The following is a 23,655-nucleotide window of genomic DNA, read 5'->3' on the forward strand; positions in this document are numbered from 1 at the left end:
TTCAGTGTACCGGAGACTTGCTGTCTAATGGAAGTGAGGCAGAGATCTCTGGGAGCAGTTAATGAAAGTTGTCCCAGACCTGCTGGAGATGGTCATTGTGGCTCAGGAGAAGATTGCTTAATTTATAGTAAGACTGATCTTGCAGATTGGGGCAGTAGTGTGATACGGTTGGATTTCTTCAAGAAGTTTACCTTGACAGGCTTGAGGAGTGGGCCCATGCAAACCTCATGAAGTTCAACAAGGCCAAGTGTGAGGTCCTGCACCTGGGTTGAGGCAATCGCCACTATCAGTGCAGACTGGGGGGTGAATGGATTGAGAGCAGTCTTGCGGAGAAAGACCTAGGGATACTGGTTGGTGACAAGCTGGGTGTGAGCTGGCAACGTGCGCTTGTTGCCCAGAAAGCCAATCATATCCTGGGCTGCATCCAAAGAAGCGTATCTGGCAGGTTGAGGGAGGTGATGCTCCCCCTCTACTCCACTCTCGTGAGACCTCACCTGGAGCACTGCATCCAGCTCTGAGGTCCCCAGTGCATGAAAGAAATGGACCTGGTAGAGCAGGTCCAGAGGAGAATCGTGAAAATGGTCAGAGGTCTGGAACACCTCTGCTGTGGAGAAAGGCTGAGAGACTTGGGGTTGTTCAGTTGGAGAGGCTTTGGGAAGACCTTACTGTGGCTTTTCAGTATATAAAGTGAGCTTATAAGAAAGATGGAGAGAGACTTTTTACCAAGATCTGTAAAGACAGGACAAGGGGCAACAGTTTTAAACTGAAAGAGGGTAGATGTAGATTGGAAATACGGAAGAAATGTTTTTATGATGGGAGTGGTGAGACATTGGAACGGGTTTCCCAGCGAAGTTGTGGCTGCCACATGATAGGAAGTGTTCAAGGTCAGGTTGGACAGGCTTTGAGCAACCTGGTCTACTGAAACATGTCTCTGCCCATGGTAGGGGGTTGGACTAGATGGTCTTTGAAGGTCCCTTCCAACCCAAACCACTGTATGATACTATGGTGTGAAGTTGGTGTTGATAATGGTAAATGCTGTTGGGAGTGAGAAATGCTGCTGTGAGGTTCAAAGCCCTTGTGGGTAATGTCTGGGTTCAAACTGAGGCATGCATGAGGAGTGTCCTCTTGCTTGGACAAACCTGTTGCTATGATGGGAGGTTAATCTCAGCTCTCCGGACCGTCGCTTAGAGCTGATGGTGAGTTTCCCATAACATCTTCTCAGCTCAAGTTTCTCATTATGGGATTTGGCTCAGTTGTCACTGCTTCTGTAAATTGTTATTTTGGAAAATTTGATTAAAAATCCATTGAGTAGTATGAGTAGCTTGACCATTTAGGGGAATGAAAGCTCCAGGAGCAGTTCTTGCATGTGTGTCCTGCAGATGGGTAACCCAAACCAGCTTTTATTTTCCGATTCCAGGCGAGGTGAGCATGTAGTTTTGGTTTATGAATGTGGGCCTGGTGCTGTTGAGCAGAAACTCCCCGAAGTTGTGTTTATTTGTGAAGGGCTCTTCAAGACTGCATTGTACCATTGCTTTTTGTTTTATTGATATTCCAACATCTGGACTGTTTTCCTAAATGTGCTTTCATCCAAGAAGAGGCTAAGGGAGTGAGAACTATTCTGATAAAGCTGCCAAAAATAATCTTTGTTTGAGACTAAGTACCGCTCTCGGGACTTTTTCTTATAAAACAATTTGTGGGTGAGCACAATGAACAACCCTAGGAAGCCCCCAGATGTTCCTGCTGGGGGTTATAGGACTATAAATTCTCTGTGAGAGTGTTTGAATTTGTCACGTGTTGTGTGAGATGATCTAATAGTGGTCAGTGAAGTTGCAGGAAATTGTGGTTGAGGTGACCAAATCCTTAAGAGGAGGGATCTGGACGTACGTGGTCGGGTTGATGGGAACAGTCTGGAACCTGCTGATGCACACATCCATCTTCCTTGCCCCCCACAATGAATTGTTTTTGCTCCTTCAGGATGACATCTGATCCTGTGACAAGCTGACTTAACAAGCCCGATAGCTGGCATAGCTTTAGGTGTTGAGGATGCAATGGTGACAATGTGGTATGGATGATCTTTAAGGTACTGTATGAAGAACCATCTGAAAAGTAGGTTGGTGCAGCACTGGAGTTGAGTGTTTGGCTCTCGGCACCTGGGAAGTGCAGAGCTAAGCTGAGTGCAGCAGCCTTAACTCTGCCCTCTTCGTCATGCTCCTTCTGGCAGTGTTTTTGCTAAAAATCACACGTCCGTATGCTGTGACTTTGTTTGACAACTTGTGCAGTGAAAAGGAGCTACACTTCTTCCTTGATGAGACGTGTAGGTATACGCGGCATGTGTTCTCCAAAGTTGTGTGGCCGTGAAGCAAAATATGTTTTTGATGCCATCTGCTTCTTAGGGGCCAGAGTTAGATCTGCTGGAGGAAGCTTAATGTGCTCCCTTGGCTTGCATGGGATGGAACCCTGGCTTTGTGCTGTACTTTGCCTCTCCCGAAGGAGCTGGGATTGGTTGTATTGTGTCAGCTCAGTTAATTCACAATTAACTGAATACAGAGAACTCAAGGCACTATTAAGAAAAGCATGCTTGTAGCAGGACTTTCTTCTCAACCTTTTGGCTCATGGCTTGCATATCCCCTCAAGCCTTGGGATTCATGTTTTGTAGGTGGGACTTTCCTGGTGAGAGCATCAGTGGCTGTCATGTCCCGTTGAGTAATATGCAAAGCCAGGCCTTGAGCGTGCCGCTGCTCAAGTTCATTTAGAGCAACCAGCGGCTTTGGAGGGAGCAGGAGGGAAAGGTGAGTGTGACCAGGGGATGACACCACCACTGGTGAGCAGAGGATTAAAGTCATGACCGATAGCCTTGACTCCATAGATGGTTTTCCTACTGACTTGGAGGAGGTTGTGTTGGTGGGACAATGTGTTCCTTTGCCAGGGGCTTCTCTTGTCTCTAGAAACATGAACTCTGGAAAGCACCATCAGGCTTGGTGGCTCTGCCTGCCGAGTTCCTCAAAGTCCTGGGATGGCTGAACACATCCATGCTGGCCAGGAGCCACACTGGCTCCTACCTGGGGCTATCGGGAGTGGGGCAGGATGGGGAGCCTGGCTTTGGAGACTCACTGGAAGACTCCAGCTGGCTTGTAACCCAGTGGGGCTGAAAGTAGCCACTCTTCCATCTGGGCCAAGAATTTGTAGGGGCTTAATTGACCTGTCCTGGCGCCGGGCTGCAACACTGTTCCAGTGTCAGATTTATTGCTATTGGCAGGCGGTCGCCCGAGCGCACGGTGCAGCTTCTGCAGCTGGTGCATTCCCAGTGGGGCAAACACTGCTTGCTTTTTCTGGACTGAAATTAAAAACTCAGCGTAGGGTTGCTCGGTAGGCTTTTTTTTTTTTTTAATATTATTTGAATGTCCAATACTGCAGGTTTTCATCTTGCTTCTTATGGAGAGGCGATTGTACTGTGTCTATTTTTGAGAGAAGTGTGATCAATTTGGTGAAGATTTTGGTCCTCTCTCTTACTCAGACCCTCTCTGTGTAGGGGGAAGGAGTCTTTTATCTGTGTGTAGTTTTCATGAGCATAGTAGCGGTATGTGGCCAGGGCTTCACGTGCCTTCCAGGGCTGTTTGCAGCCTGGTGGTATTTTGCTGGGAAAAAGGTAGCTGCTGGAGCAGAGCTGCCTGGGCTTCACCTTGCAGAGGAGATGCTTTTTTTGTGGGGGGACAGGGAGGGGCTACCTTGGGCTTGCAGCTTGATCTAAAGGATCATCCTTGAAACACAGCAGGATGTGGGATGCTGGCACATGGATGTGAGCGTGCTACCCAGGGAAGTTGAGCTTGGCTCTGGAAGGTGATAATTTCAGAACGGTGGTGTCTTACTCTGCACGTCTTTGTCCCGAAGTCTAAGCCTGTCTTCTTGTTGCTGACTGCTTCAGCACCTCTGCCATTCCCTCCCGTTGCCCTTGTGGGGGAAGCAAGGGAACCGGAGGAGCCAGGTTTGGTTCCACCCTCGGTCTCAGCAGTATCTGACTTGCAAAGCTCTTGGGTCGGGTGGTGCTTTGAGAGCCTCCCATGCTTGAGATGACGCTCAGCATGCAGATTTTGTGTGGAGGTGTTGGATTAGGAGTCATTGGTAAAGGAGGCAGGCCAGCTATGTAAAACACTCCCTAAAGCAGGGCAACCGGCTCTAGGTGGCCCTGTTTGAGCCGGGGTTTGGACCAGTTGACCTCCAGAGGTCCCTTCCAACCTCAACCATTTTGTGATTCTTTCACGTGCCCCAGTGGTTCCTTACTGGCAGGGTTTCCCACCAGAGCCAACTCACATGTGCAAGCAGAGGTGTCAGGACATGGGTGCACGCCGAAGCCTGCCGACATCTGAAGATGTTGCTCTCTCCTAAGCTGGGTATGAAGAATAGTGACCAGTGCCCTGGACAAGCAAAGCTTTGTTTTATGACATTTGGTAAACCGCAGCTGTGCTGACCAGCTAAATTGTCCCAAAATGAAAGTTTGTATTTTCTTGTGCCTTTGTTCTTTAAGAGACAGGGTGTCCTGGGTGACTGGCTGAGATGTGAGGTCCTGCTGTACTCCCTGCTGCCCAGGAGAAGACCACAGCCATGGTCTTCCTGCTCGATGGCTCCTACATGGAGAAAGGAGCGGGGTACATGGGGACGGCAGGCAGCATTGGGGTATTGTTCTGCTTTGGGATCTCTAGTATTGTCTGTTGTCCGGAACTGCTTTTCGCCCAGCCAGGTTTCAGGAGGCAGCTCTCTGGACACAGCAGATACTTGGAAGATCAGAGATCTCAGAAGAGAGGTTCCCCACACAAAGTTCATGTTCAGCGTAAGCTTGGGCATGGGAGCTTTCCTGCCTACTTTGCACGGTCATCGGAGCTTTGCTACTACCCCAGGAGGTGTCCTGCCTGCTCCTGGCCACTTCTTCCCAAGTGCTCAAGGGTTTGTGCAACCATGTGGGGAACTGGGTCAGGGAAATGATCCAATTAAAAGCTATGCTGAGCAACATCAAAAGCAGGTTTTAGCCAGGCAGTTTCCCAATGCTGCAGAAATGCTTGTGTTGGTAAAAGAGAGCTTTGGGTCAGGGTAGGAATGGGCAGCCGTGGGTGGACTGTGGTCCATGAAGACTTGCTGAACATGGCCTGTGTGGGTAGGCAACTGCAGGGACAACAAACCTGACTCCTGCTGGGATTCTGGCTGGCACGTCTTTGTTTTCTTCCCAGAGAGCCCAATCTCGCTCCCTTGTTGATGGGTTGACATTTCAAGGCTGCTGTCGCTCGTGGAGAGTCTGCTCACCACGCTTTCGGTAGGCTCCTTGTCTCCCAAGGGTGTAGCGCAAAGGGCTGTGGGCACAAGAGGGGAATGCTGGAGCTGCACCGCACCCATGCCCATCATCGCTGCCTGGGGCGAGGGGGGTTGCCTTCAGTAATCCCAACTAATCCTTTAATCTGTATCAACACTGATAGGTATTAAAGCAGCAGATAAGGTTCAGACCATGGCTTGGAGCTCAGCGATATCCCCACCCTCTTCCAGCTAAATCTGTGCTGATTGTGCTTTCTCTTAAGGGGACCGTGCTTGTTTGCTGAGCAGGTGGAGTGGGTTGAGAGGGTGGATTAGCTGCTCCCAGCTGGAGCATGCCCTTGTCACTGGGCTCCAGCTTGCCAGATGAGTCCATCGATCTGTCTACATATGTTCCTGGTGACCAGCATCCCATGCTTGCTGGAGTGAACCCCTCCAGTTGCGTGTTCCTCTGCCAATTTGGAGCAGATCTGCTGCCTCCTGCTTTTTATCTGTAACGTCCACCTGGATATAAGCCTTATTTGGCTGTAAACACTTCATGGAGCTCTTAGGCAACAAGTGTGAATCTTTCCTGGATCACCGGTGCTGCCGATCTGCGGTTCCTTGCTGCCTGCTGCTCTGTAGCAGGATTTCTCTCCTACACCACCTCCAGACCAGGACTCCCACCACCACATCCTTCTCCTCCAGGCCGCCTGCCCTCTCTTCTTTTTGGGCACCTTTACTGATGACAGAGGTCTGCAATGTTCTCACCTGTACAGCACTTGGGCACCTTCAGTTCCCCAAATGATCCGGTGCTGTGAAGGTGGGACTCCAGAGCTGGCTGTCCCGTATTTCGTGCGGAGCAAATAAAGGTTGTTATGCTGGGAAGAGTGGCTCCTGGTTGAGCTCGCTATGTGAAGCAAACTGTCCCTGTTGTTTTTTGCCATCGTAGGCTCGTCCCCCCTTTCCCTGTCCTCTTCCAGCTTCTCCCCATGCTCATGGGATTGCTCTGGGTTTGCCACCGGTTCCCTCATCAGCAAAGCCATGATTAATCCTTCCCTTAAATCCCTTAAGCTGTCAGCAAACCACCCCCTTCTTAAACTTCTAGCACGCAAGCTCGGCTGGGACGGAGCCTGGCTCACAACCCCAAGGTTTTATTTTTGTTCCCAGGTCATCAGCTCCTGGTCCCATTTTTGGCTGGCACTGGAGGCTCCCCCAACATTGCTGTGCAGCAGTGGGTGGCTCGCTTGTGCGTGGCCTGCAGTGATATATCCTAGGTGTAAAAATATTTAGGTTCTTAATTACCTAATGATAGGTTCCTGGTGTGTCACGTTGTTTGAAGTTGCAGGTGAAGATTTGTTGCTTAGATTCAATGCAGCTGAGGTCTCGCCTCTCTGAGGAGCCTCCTGTCCTGCGGGGCAGTGTGTGTTGGCCTGCTCCTCGTCTACGTGGGCTGGACATGCAGCTGGTGGGGCCAAAATGGGCTGAAAAACTAGAATAAAGATTTTTGTATAGGCACACTTGCTTCTCTGCACCCAAAGTCTCAAACCTTTGTGTAGCTGTTTCACTCTGAGCGATGATGATGGTGCATTGACAGTTTGGCTCTTCCAGGTTTGTTTATCCCTTCAAAACACAAGGTTGTATCATTGTTTTGGGCTGTATTTTCATCGGTGATTAAGTTAGGCGCTTCAGTTGTTAACATGTCTTCTTCCATAGTATCTCTGAATATCCCCTTGTCGGAAAATCGGCATCCTCTAAGGCATTCGGCAGAACCCAAGGGAACAAAAAAATTTGGTGAGCGCTTCTCAAAGTCTCAACCTGCGTGTCTTGAGTTTCTCTCCCGTGTAATTTGGTTTCTTTCTTAAAAGTCTGGATGAAATACACTTAGGAAGTGGTGGGATTTGCATTGTACTTGCTCTTCAGGGCTGTCAAACAAGCACTGCAAACCTTTTCCCACTCTTGATCCTAGGGGGAGGGCACAGAGACTCCATGAGGAATATCGAATGGCATCTTGCCGCAGAGTGGCTGCGTCTGGGGATTACTTGGTAGAACAGAAGGAAGGAAAAAAAAGGTTAATACGGCATTGGCAGCCGGCAGCTCCAGAAGCTTGTGTCCTTCAAGCTGTGATGGTTCAGCTCAGCGACTCTTGGCTGACTCGGGTGCAGGTGGTTCTCAGCTTATCCCTCCAGTCTGGCAGAGGAAATGGGATTTGGAGGAAATACCATACTAAATTTGAATTTCTGAAAAACTGATTTCTTAAAACTGATTTTAAAAAAAAAAACACAACAATGTGCTTGTTAGCACAGGCTAATTGCAAAAGCCACGCGGCTTGAGAGTGGACCTGTGAACATCCTCTTTTTGCACAGGCTGTTTTGCTGCTTGCTCCTCGCCTGGCAGTGCAGGAGAAGGGACCGCTTAGCTCCGTGTTAGGCAGTGTCACACTAGCGGTGGGATTCACAGAGCAGCCAGCTCTGCCTCCGAAGCCTGTAACGCCGCGAAAAACCCTGGGGCCGAATTTGGGGTGAGTTGAGGTGGGAGAACACCCATGGGCAGGTGTCAGGCAGCTGCAGAGCTGCTCCCATGAGTAATGCTCCTGCCTGCTGGTTGCCATCACTCTTTCCAGGAGCTCAAGGGAGGATCAGCCTCCAGGCATTACATGCTTTCACGCAGGCTGATGTGCTTGCTCACCTACCACCGGCAAGCACGGGCTTGAACAAAAGCCGGTTGCCTGCATCTGTGTGGTTTTATTTTATTTATTTATTTATTTGCAGCAAGCTGGGTGATCTTGGCTTGGCTGTTGGCACTGCGTCTTACAGCATATGACAGATAATCGGCCTGGCTCCCCGCCCGTGGAGGAGGCGAGGCTCCTATCGATATGTGACCTGGAAAGGCACGTCGGCTTTATAAATCACTGCCTGCTGCTGCCGGTGCTTTGCGCCCCTCTCCTGCTTCTTGGCAAATTCAATATCCGCCGTGAAGCTACTGATCGCTCCTTGCTGCTGGGCAAGTGTGCTGCTTGCGATCAGTCTGCCCGAGGCGAGGAGGCAGGGCACGCTTCCCTTCCAGTCCCCTCTCCTCTTTTAATGTGGTTTCTCAAGGGACGAGCAGAGAAAGTAACTCTGATAAACTGCAGGCTGGAGCCATGGCTCACTCCTCTGTCTGTGCTCCTTGTGACGGTGAGGACGTGTACTTATGGATAGCGGGACTGCTGCCCGACGCCAGCCAACAGCCTATGTCTTTAAAAGCCAAGGATTGGTGGGTGAAGGATGGTTTTGCTGTAGCAAAGTTTGGATTTCAGGTAGTTGCCTGGTGCTCAGCCTTGGGGTGTATCAGGTGTCCAGCTCATAGGGGTTAAGCTGCACCGGGCCTCCACTGATCCGCCGCAATCGGTCACGAACTGTCCTGGGAGCAACCGCGTGGTGGAAACGTGGTCTGTGCCTCTGATCCTTTTTCTAGAAACAGTGAAATCGACGTAGCGAAGGTTGTGGCACCATCTTTGGGGGTGTCAAGTGGGCTGTTCCCACGGGTGTCCTCAGAAGGAAGCCTCTGCTGCCAGCTGAGCCTTTCCTGACAGCTCCCTGCTCAAGCCGGCGGCTTTCCGGCACGAAGCGCCTTGTGCCTTTCCTCCAAGCATGCCTGAATTCGGAGCCCAGCTCTTTGGATTTTTGAAGCCACCAGCAGGTTTGCTAACAAGCAGGAAGAGGGCTTGGGGTCTGGCCAAGGGCTTGCTTTGGCTCCATGCTTGACTGGTTACCAGCACTGAGGTTTGGGGTGTCTCAGGCTGTCCTGTTTATTGTAGGGAGCAGGGGAGGGATGAATCCCCTGATCTCGACACGGGCTTGTTAATAAGCCGAAAGCCATTTTCTGTTGCTGGATGAACAGCAGCAGGAATTGCTCGGTGGGCACACGGTCAGGCCCTGAGCTTTGCGAGTGCTGGCAGTCCCCAACACTCGCTAAACAGAGCAAAAAATTGCCGTAGTGCTTTATTCCAACAGCAGGAGCAGAGGCGAGTGGAGCTGCCAGCCTGCCTGCGCTCAGCTGAGCACCGGGAGACCACTGCTGCCTGACTTTGCCATCCTGGAGCAGGCAGTGGCACAGAGCTGGGCTGTCAGACGTGACGAAGAGGAGGGTTAGGTGAGAAGGCTGCAAACCGGTTGGTGGACAATTCCCATGGATGCTTTCCTCATTTGTCTGCCTTCGTTTCAGGGCCGGCTTTTCCAGCTGGGAATCAGACCAGCAGCTCCTGCTTGATTTCCACTTCCTTGAAGGTTTTTGCTCCTGCTGTATTCAGGCTTTTCCTTAAGCATCTGCTTCTCGTGACTAAACATACAGTGAAGCCGGTCACAGATCTTGGCACTTGGTTTGCCACTTTTCGGCGATGATGCTTTTCTGGCATCCCAGTGCCTCTGCTTTCCAGGCTGTGTTTGAGGAGCTGTGATATCTGGGATCAAGCCACGGAGGCTTTGAAGGACGACGTCTCCCGGGGACGAGCTTAGCTCTCCTGCTTGCTGCAGTCGGCGGGATGGGCAGGGGTCGATGACGGGGACCGGGCTGTCCTTTGGGTGGGAACTGCGGTGCCTTTGCAGACCAGAGCACCAGCATGGTGGTGGGAAGCTCCATCTCCACTCTCTGCTTGCCCTTGCCGGTGGTGTTTGCCTGACCCGGGGTTTTGCGATGGCTTGTGGCTCTTGGGAAGAGTGTGAGTCCTGAGGTGACTTCAGGAAAAGGACTTTGGGGCTTAAAGCACAAAGCAAGCCATGTTCCTGGTCCGCGTACAGTGCGAGAGGAGCTGGATGCAGTGGGTGAGGCCCCCGCAGCTGCAGCTGCGGCTGTAAATAGTGCCCCTCTCCTTAGGGAAAGAGTAAATTGTTTCCCCTTGCTTGCTGCATCCCTTTCTCTCTCCCAGTGCCCTGTTTCTCCTCCTCTTCCCTGCCATTAATTGCTTAGTGGTTGCTGATGCAATTAAAACAAGATGTGTCTGCAGCCTCTCTCTGTGCTCGCCTCCCTCCTCCGAGGTCTTCCTCTGCCTGCGTGCAAGGAGGTGGAAGCTGTTGGCTTGTGAAAGCAGCTCAGGTCCCTGTGTTGGCTGGCTCGTGCCCGCAACGTAGGGCCACGCTGTATTGTCTCCAGAGAGGGAGAAACTGCTGAGCCAGGGCTGGAGCAGGGATGCCTCTCCCGGCCCGAGAAGGTGGCTGTTTGACTCTCGCCACTCCTGAGGATGCGAGCAGGCTAGAGCAGAGACCATCTGCCTTCCTGCAGCTGATGTCTAACAGCAAATGTGTTTTTTTTTTTTCCTTTGCTTGGGGACCAGGGTTTGGTTTGTAGGTGCAATAGTGCATGCATCAGCTTGATCAAGTGCTGGGCAAAGCCTTTCAGGTGAAGGAAGACCTATGTGGGGGAAGCAGGAGGTGGGGAGCCCTGCCAGTTGGTTTTTTTGGGTGGTCTGCATGCTCCAGAGCATCCTCCCGCTCTCTAGCTGCAGTGCATGTGCTCTCACAGCCTTGGTACAGTCATGAAATGCTGGACCTGAAACCCCAAGCTGGGCCAGGCCCCTGGGAGGACTAAAGGCACTGGTTGTCCCAGCATGGCTGGATCCAGACTGGAAAGCACGTAGCATTGGATGGGCCAAGGCAGGGCTCACGGAGGAGGGTGGGCGAGCGGTTGAGCAGGGTGGGTTTTAGTAGAAGGGTGGGATGCAGCTGCTTGTGCCGTGATGGCTGGGGCAAACGCTCCCAAGGCGGCATAAATAGGGGCTCCTGTGCATTTTGTGTTTCCAGCTCTGGACCGGCTTTCTGTAGCCTTCGGTTAATGCCCGCATGAGATTTGCGTGGGTCGTTGCCTTGCTGGCAGAGCCAGGGCTGGCCGTGCTCTTCCTCATGCCTCTGCTCCAGGCTGTCCCATAGCTGCCAGGCTGAGGTTATGATGACTGATGGGTAGGACATCTTGGAGGGCTGGGGATCGTTTGTACAGCAGCTAAAGCTGAATGACTGATGAGTTATGGTCTCTTGGCTTTCAAGGGAAGAAGAGTGACAGCCACGGACCATGGGAGATGCTCAGCTAAAGGAACAGGACCCCGGCTCAGTAATCTCTGAGGACAGCAGCTGCAGAGTCTGCTGGCATGGAGGCCAGAGAGGGCACAGAAGACATTTGCTCTGCTCTGGGTGGGAAGGGAGGTTGCTAATATAATGGAGGAAGGCTTTTCTCCTCTACTAGTCTGCATCCTACATCTCTCTCTGCTTGCGTAGCTCTGCCCAAGGCAGTGTTCCCGGGCATGACTCCAGCTGGGCACCCTCCTCTCTGTTTCTGAAACCTTGTATGTCTTCTGGTCTCTTCATTTGCTCCTTCTGGAAGTCAGTGCTGCTCTTCCAGCGCTGCCCGTTGGCTTTGGCGTGTTACTTTGGTTTTTCACATCCTTATTTGTGTTCCTCTGGTTACCTTATTCAGGGATGTTCTTCAGATCCCCTTCTCCATCGTGTCTGTGGTTGTGTTCCTCCATGTGAAGGGAGTAATTTCTTGGCTTTTTACCAAGTTTTAACTCTTTAATCCTGTTGAATCCCTCCCAGCCCCTGGTCCCTCCCTAGACCCCATGCAGGTTTGCTAAGGCTTTCATCCCTGTAACCGTCAACTTTCTTGTCTGAGGCAGTGCCCTTCAAAGGCTAGCATTTTGTCTTTAGTCTCCATGGCCAAGAAGCATCTCTGAGATCTGACATATCAGCTGTGCCCCTCTGCTTTCCTGGTAGCCCCTGCTGCCATGCACGTTTGATCCCTTGAGCAGAGGCTCTCCTGGCTTCAGGTCTGGGGCAGCATGGCTTTGCTGAACTGCTGTACTTTGCTTCCTAACTCTTTTTTTGACCCTGGGTCTCTGCTTTCATGGTGAGAGTGGGTTGGGTTGGCCAGGGACCCTGTCCTTGCGTTGTGCCACTGGGCAGCATTGTGTTGGATGCCCTTGGGGAGCTCCTTGGTTGACCCCACATGAGCTACATGATGTGGTTTAGGGGATGTGGCCACAGTGTCTGCTGTAGAGAAGAGCTCGGTGATGTTCAGACAGGCGCCAGGGTGTCACCTTCTGCCTCTGCTTGACGAAAGCCACCATCAGGTGCAGATGTTGGCAGAGACCCAAAGCGATGGGTAGCGGGAGCAAGGGCTTTTGCTGTCCACACCACTCTAGGCACAGGGGTTGCCACAAACAGCTGTCCATCCGTCCGCCTCTTGCCTTCGTGTGCACCTTCCTGCCCACTCCCAGGGAGTCCTACAGTTGTGCAAAGCCCTGCTGCACCCTGCCCAGTGCCTTGCTTCATAGCCCTGACCTGGGGCAGCCCTGCCATCTGCAAACAAGCACCCATTAGCATGCCCTGACATCCTGGAGCTGCCAGTTGGCATGTTGGGGAGCTTCTCCCTCAGTCCAAAAAATGTCTTATATGATTATTGTCAACAAAAAGCTGTTATTCCTTTCTATCAGGTGCAAAGCAAGAGTAGATGAGTGTGTACAGACACGCCACCTCTGTTTTCAAGAGAGATGGTGTGATTAAAGGTCAGATGGGTTTATTACAGGCAGAAATGCATTTCTGTTTCTTCAGGCTGAAGTAGAGGTATCTAAAGCTGTTGGCCAACCATTGCGGTAGTCCCGTAGCTTACAGTGTAGGCTCTGGAAGACTATACCATTGGACTCTCTTACAGGGTGCCATTGGGTTACAACACTGATCCAGACAGGCATGTGACTGGTGTTCTTGGAGGGACTCTGGTATCCAGCCTTGTCCCAGTTGCCTTGGTTTTGTATTTTTGGGTTTTTTTCCTCCCCAAGAACCTGGACTTGAAAAAAGAAAATCCCTAATTAGGAGTCAAAGGCCAAGAAACACTGTGGGACTGGCTTCCCAAGGAGCCTGGAAATATGGTGCTGTAGGGTAGTGGGTTACCTATAGGACAAGGCCATCCTTTTTATGGAAGCGACCGGAAGGATGACTTGAACAGCACGTGATGCCCACCCGTGGCCTCCTGGCCAGTTCTGAACCCTTGGTGGAGTCCAACTCTGAACCCCCAGCATTTCTTGGGCAAGACAAATTTTTAATTGTCCCTTGAAGCCAACTGTTGGGCGTGGAAAGCCCTGGGGAGCAGATAAGGACCTTCCTGATCCCTTCCCACCTCTCATCAAGGCAGGAGGGGAGGATGGAGGAGGTAGAAACATACAGCCAGCAGGTAATTAACCCCAGCGTTTGCTCCTTGTTGACTTTTTTGCCTCGGAAGAGCTGAGAGCCTTTGCATGCAGGCACTGGGGTGCTCAGCAGCTGCCGTCGGCTTCCCTTGCTGAGCCCACGGCTGCTTTCCCTGGGCAACTGGGATGCTTGGGGTACAATGTTGGCACTCCCCATTCCTGCCAAGGGCTCCCTCTATATATGCCCCCTCTTGCTGAACATAAAAAAACCTCGAGGCTCTGGCTTATGACTCTACTGTGTCTTTCCAAACAGGACTTGTGTTCTCCTCCACGCGCTGCCTGCTTTGGCTGAGAGCACTGCGATCCCTCTCGGCCCCAGGGGAACGGTTGATGTTTAATGACAGGTATCCAAGCTCGGGGCTGCAGTGGCCAGCAAAGCCTGATACATGGCAGGATGCCTCGAGCATGGTGTCCTTTGTGCTAAGATGCCTGTATTTATTATTATTATGCTCTTTTTCATGACATCAGGATTGCTCTGCCTTTAGCTGGCTGTTAATTTGAACAATCAATGAAATTTCAACAGGGCGGGGAATAAAATCGGTAAGGATCTGGGCTTGCTTATGGTTGGTCTATCTCTAGCAGCATCTTTGCTTTATTTTAGGGATGCTAGCTAAAAATCCAGCATGTTGGTTGAATATAACCTTGGCTGGCTTTCAGCCCTGCTGCTGCCCTGACCCGTGCACCTGCGAGCCCTGGCGTCTCGTTTTTGCACATGTATGTGCAAAAGGTGCTGCTGGGTGGAAGGAGGCACAGCGGCTGTTGGCGTCGGTCGGTGTTTTTTCAGTGGTGACTGTTTTCTGTCTCATTTCAAAACAAGCGTTGGGGCTTTGTTTTGTGGCGAAGGGGAGCAATTTCTCGTTAGCTGGAATTCGGTGACCCGTGGGTATCCCTGTGTGCAGCCTGAGAAACGCGAGGTTAGAGGCTAAAAACCTTCCTGGAGCTTAATTGGGCTGGAAGAAAGCTTCAGCCGTGGGTGGTGTCGGCATCCCCCTTTGGTGGGGGCTTATTTGGATTTCAGATACAAGCTCTTCCACTCGCTACGGTCTAGAGGAGCCGATGAAGCAGCCACTTGAAGCTATTTTTCTATTTTTACATCGAGTGCTCTCAAGGAGGAGCATGGCTGCAGGCGGCATAGTCCTGTGATGCAAATTATGAAGCTCTGCTCCCTTAGATGTGCTGAAAGCCCCCAGCCTGGTTCCACCGCTCTCCGGCTGGTAGGTAGCCTGCAAGTGATGAGTTATGGTCTGGCTTGGCTCTAGCTCATCTCTTCTTCTCCCTGGCTGCTCAGCTTCCCCATGAGCGATCGATCCTCTGCAGTTGTGCTGCTCGACCGCCGGCGGCTGTCGGTTGTCAGCACAAAACCTGCTGGGTGAGACCTTCAGGCATCACAGCCCAGCTGCGTCCAGCATCCGGGGCACCGGCTCGTGGCAGCACCGGCAGCATGGGATTTGCAAGGCACCGCAGTTGACGCAAGGATGTTTTTTTGGCAAGGGCAGTGCAGGAAAAACCGGACCCAGGATGAGTGCCCGGGGCTTGACTTGTGCTGCATGGGGAGGTCGGTGGGAGCGGGGGTGCCTCGCTCGATGCTGTCATGCTTGGGGTGTTAAAAATGGGCACTGTTGAATGCTGCAACTCTGAGTAAAGCTGTGGTTATTGATCCCGGTGGGTGCAAACCAGACTTGTGCTGCAGGCGGGTTCATTGGCAAAGCCCAGCTCGGGGTGGGGTGTTCCCCGCAGCGTGGCAAAGCCCACACTCCTGGGGCAGAACCTAGCTTGGCTCACCCTCCTCCCGGCAAAAGCTTTTGATCAGACCTCTCAGAGGCACTGAGAGGCATTTGAGCTGAAGAAAGGAGAGCTGCTTTTCATCTCTGAGGCTGGAATTAAAATCCAGATTGATGGTAGGTGATGGGAGCATGTGGGTTCATGTGCAAAGCTCATACCTCCTCCTCTTGTGACACATCAGTAGAGATTTCGTGGCAATGTGAGCACGTGTTGGGCTGCTTTGGGGTCGGTGCATGCGAATGGGCACCGTTCTGCTTGGGGGTTAGAGAGACAGCGGCTTGATTTCAATAATTAAAAAAACCTCGGGAGTTGGCTTGAAAAACTTTCTATTGAAATTGCTGTGTCCCGCAGACACCGATGCCTGCGTGTTCCCGGCAGGAACTGATGGACAAGGGTGCAAGCCAGTGCTCGAGGGACTGGGGAGAGTGCAGCGTGTATCAGCCAGAATAGGGGTATTGGCTTGTGCTGCTTCAAAAATAGCAGGTTTGAAACAATTTGCTGGAAAGCTGGGATTTGGGGAGCGGGGGGAGACAGTCGTGGGACCCAGCATGAAAAGTGAAGACGTTTGTCATCCTTCATTTTAGGGTGAGGTTTCTGTCTTGTGTGCCAGGGAGATGGAGGCACTTACTCAACAAGTGATATTGGGAGCTGCTCCTCTGGATGTGAGTCTCCAAAGGGCAGCACGGCGCTCATCCCTACTCTGTGGCCACCTTGTATGGGACGTGCGTGGTGACACCCCCCCCCTCTTGCTCACCCACATCCTCATGTATCATGTGATTGGGCTTATTTCTTGCTCACTCCCCTCCTGTAATCTCCCCATCAGGCCATCGGACAGAGCTGGCTTTGTGTCTGGAAACCACCAGGATCTCTCCTGGCAACTTGAGCAAAACCTACAAAGAAGAGGAGATGAGAGCCAAGTGGGCAGCTTCCTAAATGTGCAGCCTGCAGGGGCTGGGACGTGAAAATCATACCAAAGTAGGTCTTTAATATTAAATAGATGGAAGGAAGATGTCTCCTCTTGCCTGAGGGATAAATAGATCTGAAACTCCTCCTAGACTTTGCTGCTTATCGCATCTGAAATACGTGTGTGTCGCCCTGGAATTGAGCCTCTCCAGGAGCTGCGAATACCCAGCTGCAACATGTGTGTAAAATGCTCCTGCTTTTGCAGTGTACATGCAGTGTGCTGTCTGGGGGTGCAAGTGTGCAAGTCTTTAAATGCAGTGCCCAGAGAATGGATTTGCTTCTTTTCCCCCAGATCCATAGCTGCGTGCACCCTGTGGTCTGGATGGGGAATGAGATGTGACGCTTCTCAGCATGCCACCAAGGCAAGTGTCGAAGCTGGCTGCGGTCCCCTGGTGCCCTCAAAGTGATGCTCCCCCTGTGCTAGATCTCCTCCAGGAGTTGTGTAGGTGGCTCAGGAGATGCACCCCACTTTGCAGGGACCTTGTGTTGTCTCCTTCCCTCCCACCCCTTCCCCAAGCAAATTTTATAGGTACGAGCGCTGAGCACATGGCTTGGCTTCTCACACCTTGGAGACGAGTCCACAACACCTTCAGGACCAAATGTTGTTTGTAGGTGCAGGGTATTGGGTTTCTTGTACAGGAGAACTGCTTAGAAAATACTCCAGCTTGCTGACTGCCATTTGTAGGTAGACCAGCATGATGAGAGAAGGATTTTTTCTTATCTGTTTGGCCATGGACCTCCTGGTCCAGCCATGGAAGTGGACTTCTGTGCTGAAGCTGCTCTCTCATCACAGTGATGCTCGTCATCATGGTTGCAATGTGGAAGAACCTCAAGAGAAGTTAACCCTGTGAAAATTTGGCCAGCCTGAGATTTTCTGGTGCCTCGTCTGAACTTTGGGCAAGCCTGAAACTGGTGGATGTTGGCTCTCAGTGAAAGGAAGAGGACCTCTGCTGTGTCTTGAGAGTGCCATGAATGTCGCTGTTGGTGATTAAGAGCCTAGCGCAGGGGGGGATCTGGGGTGTCAGCAGCACTTGAGTGCTGAGGGGATGCCATGGGGAGTGATGTGGGTGCCTTTTGGTACTGATGGAGGGATGTGAAAAAGGGGGAAGGAGGAGAGCAGTGGAAGGATGAAGGTTTTTCCCACTTGGAAAATACTGGTGGGCTTAGGAACAATTTCACTGCCAGGAAGCTGTGGCAAACGTCTTTTTTTAAATGTTCCTATCCTCGATCCATCCCATTCCTCCTTGCTGTCACCCTCTGCATCACCCTGCATAATTCCTCTCTCTCTTTTTGATGTTTTCATCCCTCATGTGTTTGTAGATTATGACTGTGTCCCCACATAGCTGTCGCTGAACCAAATTATCCATATTTAGCTCTCTTAATCTCCTCTTCCAAACCAATCCTTTCAGCCTCGTTATTTCTGTTCCTCTTCTCTGAACTTCGTCCAATTTGACTATGTCCTTTTCGGTCATGAGATGTCCAGAGCTGAGAGTGGTCGCTGCTCTCCTGAGAAGAGCCATCAGGGCAATACTATTACATTCCCCCTTCTTCGATACTGTGTCCCAACTGAACTGGCATTGAGAGAGGCAAGGATGTTTTGGTGTAGACACAGCTGAGCGAAGTACTGTTTGCTGCTCCTGGCTCTGCCTCCGGGTCTCTTTTGCAAGCTGGTCTCACCGCATTAGTACCTGGTTTCCTGGTGGCTATGGAAAATAGGACAAGTGTAGCTGAGACAGCTTGGTGATGCTACTTTGCACCTCTGTGTGTAGAGGAACCCCTAGGCCATGTTGCATGGATGAAGACCAAGAGGGTAGATTTAGATTGGTGTGGTGAGTTGACCCTGGCTGGACGCTAGGTGCCTACCAAAGCCATTCTATCACCACCCCCCGCCTCAGCTGGACAGGGGAGAGAAAATATAACAAAGGGCTTGTGGGTCGAGATAAGGACAGGAGAGATCACTCGCCAATTACCGTCATGGGCAAAACAGACTTAGCTTGGGGAAAATTAATTTATTACCAATCAACCAGAGTAGGGTAATGAGAAATAAAACCAAATCTCAGAACACCTTCCCTCCACACCTCCCTTCTTTCCAGGCACAACTTCACTCCCAGATTCTCTACCTAACCCCCCCTAGTAGCACAGGGGGACAGGGAATGGGGGTCACAGTCAGTTCATCACACATTGTCTCTGCTGCTCCTTCCTCTTCAGGGGCAGGACCCATCACGCTCTTCCCCTGCTCCAGTGTGGGGTCCCACCCACAGAGACAGTCCTCCACAAACTTCTCCAACATGGGTCCTTCCCACAGGCTGCAGTTCTTCATGAACTGCTCCAGCATGGGTCCCTTCCATGGCATGCAGTCCTTCAGGAGCACACTGGCACATTGCTCCAGCGTGGGTCCCCCATGGGGTCACAAATCCTGCTCCATGGGCTCCTCTCTCCCCACATCCACAGGTCCTGCCAGTGAACCTGCTCCAGTGCGGGGTTCCCACGGGGTCACAGCCTCCTTCAGGAGCCCACCTGCTCCAGCGTGGGGTCCTTCACAGGCTGCAGGTGGAGATCTGCTCCACTGTGGACCTCCCTGGGCTGCAGGGGGACAGCCTGCCTCACCATGGTCTTCCCCACGGGCTGCAGGGGAATCTCTGCTCTGGCACCTGGAACATCTCCTCCCCCTCCTTCTGCACTGACCTTGGTGTCCGCAGGGTTGTTTCTCTTACATGTTCTCACTCCTCTCGCCGGCTGCCGTTTCTGCGTGTCCTGGAACTTTTTTTCCTTCTTAAATCTGTTATCACAGAGGCGTTACCACTATCGCTGATGGGCTCGGCCGTGGCTGCCGGCGGGTCCATCTTAGAGCCAGCTGGTATGGGCTCTGTCAGACACAGGGGAAGCTTCCAGCAGCTTCTCACTGAAGCTGCCCCTGTAACCCCCGCGCCCCGCTACCAAAACCTTGCCACACAAACCCAATACAATTGGACATAACAAATTTTTATGATGAGGGTGGTGGGGGACTGGAACAGGTTGCTCAGAGAAGTTGTGGATGCCCCATCATTGGGGGCAGATTGGATGGGGTTTTGAGCAACCTGATGTAGTGAAAGATGTCCATGCCCCTGACAGGTGGGTTAGACTAGATGATCTTTGAAGGTCCCTTCCAATCCAAATCATTCAATGATGCTGAGATGGCATCTTGGATATGATCCCCTTGTAGATCATTGGAAGGACCATCTTGCGGTAATGCTCGACTGTTTTATGTACATCTGTAACTCCATAGCCCCACCGCTTTTCTTGCATGGTGACTCCAAGTGTGACTGACACTTGCTTTTGGACCCTTTTGCAGCCCTTGGAAGTTGGGAGATGCAACCCAATGCTGTAGTTCTGGCTGTTGTGGGTGGAAAGTATGGCAGTCCCCATGCCACATTTACAGCTTGATTGATGAAAACACCTGCATGTCAAGCCCATCTTTCACTCCATACGCTATCTGTTCTTTCTAGGCTCTTTTCTGAAAACATGAGGGCCTTTTTTCACACCATCTTTTGTGTTTTACCAGATGTAAAAATTGGTTTCTTAGTGGTATAATAAAACCTCATCTGTGCACGCAGTTGCATTGTCCATCATGGGTCCTTTGGCTCGGCAGCAACGGCAGAGTGTTGCAGTGGCTTATGGGCTAGGCTTTGTCCCTTCTCACCTGGGAACGGGCACCAGCAATGCAGTTGCTCTGGATACTGGGATGGATGGGGAGAAAGGTGGTCCCTGGACCATGCACCCAGCAAGCAGAGAAACCCATCCTAGATGAGGCAGGTCTGAGCCCAGCTCGTTTTTACTGCAAGTTTTGGATCCATCTCCTTCCTTCTGCATTTCCTAGAGTCCAATTTTACACTGTAATTGTTAGTAAATCCTGAGCTGTCTCCCCTCTGGTTGACTTTATATGTACTCCAGCTTTTGAAAGATAAGAACTTTGTGCAAGAGACTGTGCCTGGATGGACATCATTCATTAATTAAATGGTTTAATTATTAATGCTCTGAGTTTACATGTAGGTGTGCATGCTTGCGTGGCTGTGCCCTGGCGTGAATTGCTGGGGGCCTAGCAGCCACAGTGTCTGGGTATTGAAGGTTTAGACTTGCAAGACCGAGGTGGAGAAAAATTGGGTAAAAACAATGAAGAGTGAACCAGGCAGGTGGAGCTGTGCCATTTCCTAACCGACAGCTGAGCTGCTGTGCCAGCTTCTTGTGCTCAGCCCTGACCTACCAAGTGTCTGCCTTGACCTGTGGTCCTTGGTTACTAATCCTGGCCAAGGTTTATTGGTAACTTCAGGATATTCATCCTCTCCAGAGGGCCTGTTTTCAGTCTCTTTTATAGTGCCCAGCAAATTGGGAGTACCATGTTCTTCTGACCTCTTTGAAGGTGGTTGGAGGAGTCAGGTATCCTCTGAGAAGGACCTGGCCTGGGGGGTTTGCATGGGGACCTCTAACTGTGGTGGGAACCTGCTGTCTAGGGTGTGTACCTATGTCTGGTTTCAGCTCTCTCAATAGAGTTAATTGTCTTCCTAGTAGCTGGTACAGTGCTATGTTTTTGAGTTAGGTATGAGAAGAACGTTGATAACACCGATGTTTTCAGTTGTTGCTAAGTAATGTTTAGACTAAAGTCAAGGATTTTTCAGCTTCTCATGCCCAGCCAGCGAGAAAGTTGGAGGGACACAAGAAGTTGGGAGGGGACACAGCCAGGGCAGCTGACCCAATCTGGCCAGCGGGGTATTCCATACCATGTGACGTCACATCTAGTATAGGAACTGGGGAAAGTGGGGGCAGGGGGATCGGCGCTCAGGGACTAACTGGGCGGGTTGATCAGTGGGTAGTGAGCAATTGCATTGTGCATCACCTGTATATTCCAATCCTTTTATTATTACTGTTGTCATTTTATTAGTGTTATCGTTATTAGTTTCTTCTTTTCTGTTCTATTAAATCATTCTTGTCTCAACCCATGAGTTTCACTTCTCCCGATTTTCTCCCCCATCCCACTGGATGGTGGGGGAGCGAGTAAGCGGCTGCGTGGTGCTTAGTTGCCAACTGGGGTTAAACCATGACAACCTAGCATGGGCATGGCAGTGCTTGCAGTAGGAACTTCAGTTCAAGCATAATATAATTCTCCTCAAAAACAGAGATTAACTGCTTTCTTTATAGCCTCCTGGGAGTTACAGCATTACCCACACTTACTGGCAGGGCAGACCTGTTGATCAGCCTAAATGGAGGTGCCAAGCTCTGTCATATGTTCTTTGTCCCTACAGCTGCTTGGATGGTGGGTTGTTCCTGGATGTACCTGTGGCCCTGGTGCTCAGGATCCCGGTCAGGGTGCTCTGTAGCATGAGACAGACCCCACAGGTCTTGTTGCCCACTGGGGAGTTGGCAGGGCTAAAGCAACTTGCCACGAAGATGCTGCTTTTTCATGATTTCCCTTGGCTGCTTTGCAGATTTGGGTTTTAGGGTTGCCTGTAGCTTGGCTGTTAGCAACCTCTGTATCCTTTGGCCGGGTTTTGTGTAGCCAGTGGTTATCAGCAGGCTTTTAACGGTGGCTGGAGCCGCATCACACCGCGGCAAGTGGTTCATGAAAGGCCTCCTGGATTTATATCCTCCTTCCGGGAGATTGATGCACCGAGGTGCTCGTGAAAGCTTTTATGTTGCTCCTTTGCCTGCTCTAATGTACTGGTCAAAGAGTGCTGGTATTAACGGTGGCCATTTGAGCGCTGCTTGGATTTGGGCATGAATTTCACGTGGTTCAAAGCAGAAATGTGTCTGCCTCGCTGGCATTGTGGCTTTGGTCCTCTTGCTTACGGTCTTCCTACGTGAACGTCTTTTAGTGGGAACAGACCAGAAAATGAACGTGGGAGTGGTTGATTGAGAGGAGCTGGGGAATGGCATCTGGTGGAGCCTGGTGTAGATGGACATAGTGAGCTGGAGGGGGTTTCAGGGACTTGAAGAACTGTCTTCTGCAAGAAGGTTGGGGTGGGACCTTACTGGGGAGCCAGTTCCTGGGGAACAGATGATGGCTTCCAGCCCAGAAAGCAGAAAGAAGATGACATGCATATCTCTGAAGGGACGCACTGAAGAACTGGGCTGCACTGGTGGTTGAGAAAGTCCCCAGGAAACGGGCCTGCTGTGTCTCCCATAGCGGGGAAGGATCCTTTTTCTGCTTGGGTAGAGTTGCCTAGTTATTTTGTTGGGTTTGGAGGAAAGAAAATAAATAAAAGCAAGACTTTGCCCCATGGTGGTTCTTCCACTTAGCATCCTGGCTTGAAGGACACATGACTTGTGTCGGTGGTACAGGAGATGCTGGAGGCAGAGCAGCAATGGAAGAAGCCAACCACGCATCAGCCATGTTGGCCATGTTGACAGGAAGGTGGACATGGGATGTGGTGGCTTAATGTGAGACCTGGGTTTCCAGTGGGAAGCTGCTTGTCATCATCAGAGCTTTCCTGCCTGGACAGCACTGCCAGAGGTGAGGATGACTCTGGTGAGCAGGAGCAGCCTCTGCACAGCAGCAGTGGTGCTGAAGAAGGGGCCAAAGTCTGGGTTGGTTAATGCGAAGGATGCTTGCAGCCGTCTTTGGTTGGGCTCCATGTTTTCAACCACCTCTGCCGCCTCTTGTTCCAGACGTGTCTCTAGTGCTTTTCTGCATGGGATCTTTCCCCTTTTCACCACCAACTGAGCTGTTTTGCATTTTAATTCAATAAAGCAGGTGAGCCTGGTGCAGCCACTCCATGGGATGTCAGTTGTTGGCAGTAGGTGAACCAAGACCCCAGCAACATGTCCTCAGTCATCCGGCGGGACCGATGCATGGCGGTCCCAGTTTGGATTTCTTCTTTCCCACGTCTCTCACTCACGTCAGCTGTCCTCTTTCATCGCTGTTCTTTGCTACCTCTCTCCTACTGGAGACAACTTTTTTTTTTTTTTTTTTTCCTTCCTGGAGCAGATCTGATAGTCTTGTAAGTGGTTGGAGCAGGTGACTTGGTGCCAGCACGTCTGTCTTGGATACTATTCCTGGCTTTATTGAAGACACAGTAATATGCAAGACTGTGCCTCTGCAGTGTCTGCCTCCTCTTGATCTCGAAACGCTGCAAGCAGTAAGATAAGACTGGTTGTGTTCAAGCAGGGATTTTATTCCCCTCTCTGCCGGGGAGAGAAGGCAGCTTGTCCGAGGTCATGCTGGGTAATATTTGCATTTCTCTAGCGGTGCAGCCAGGGTTGATACGCATGCGACTGTCTGGATCACCTGGGTGTTTGGATCAGTCCCTCATCATTGGCACAGTGGGAGATTGTACCTCTGGTGTTACCGGATGGGCTGTCGCACCCCGATATACCCGTTAACGGTGACCGGCTCTGTTTTCAGCGATGCTGGAGGTGGGGCTATGAGCTTCATGCAGAAGTCCTTGTCCAGGCTT

At 51.3% G+C, this 23,655-nt stretch overlaps 1 protein-coding gene and 1 long non-coding RNA gene across 4 annotated transcripts in view; both read left to right on the forward strand.

The window, feature by feature from the left end:
* Nucleotides 1–23,655, forward strand: part of ZNF609 (zinc finger protein 609) — a 75,458-nt gene that overhangs the window by 28,099 nt on the left and 23,704 nt on the right. The window lies entirely within an intron of this gene.
* Nucleotides 16,113–17,954, forward strand: LOC142039261 (uncharacterized). Its single transcript, XR_012652848.1, has 3 exons — nucleotides 16,113–16,240; nucleotides 16,521–16,590; nucleotides 17,022–17,954. It is a non-coding gene; the product is annotated as an uncharacterized LOC142039261 (long non-coding RNA).

Source organism: Buteo buteo, chromosome 13, assembly GCF_964188355.1.
Source record: "Buteo buteo chromosome 13, bButBut1.hap1.1, whole genome shotgun sequence".
Taxonomy (NCBI): domain Eukaryota; kingdom Metazoa; phylum Chordata; class Aves; order Accipitriformes; family Accipitridae; genus Buteo; species Buteo buteo.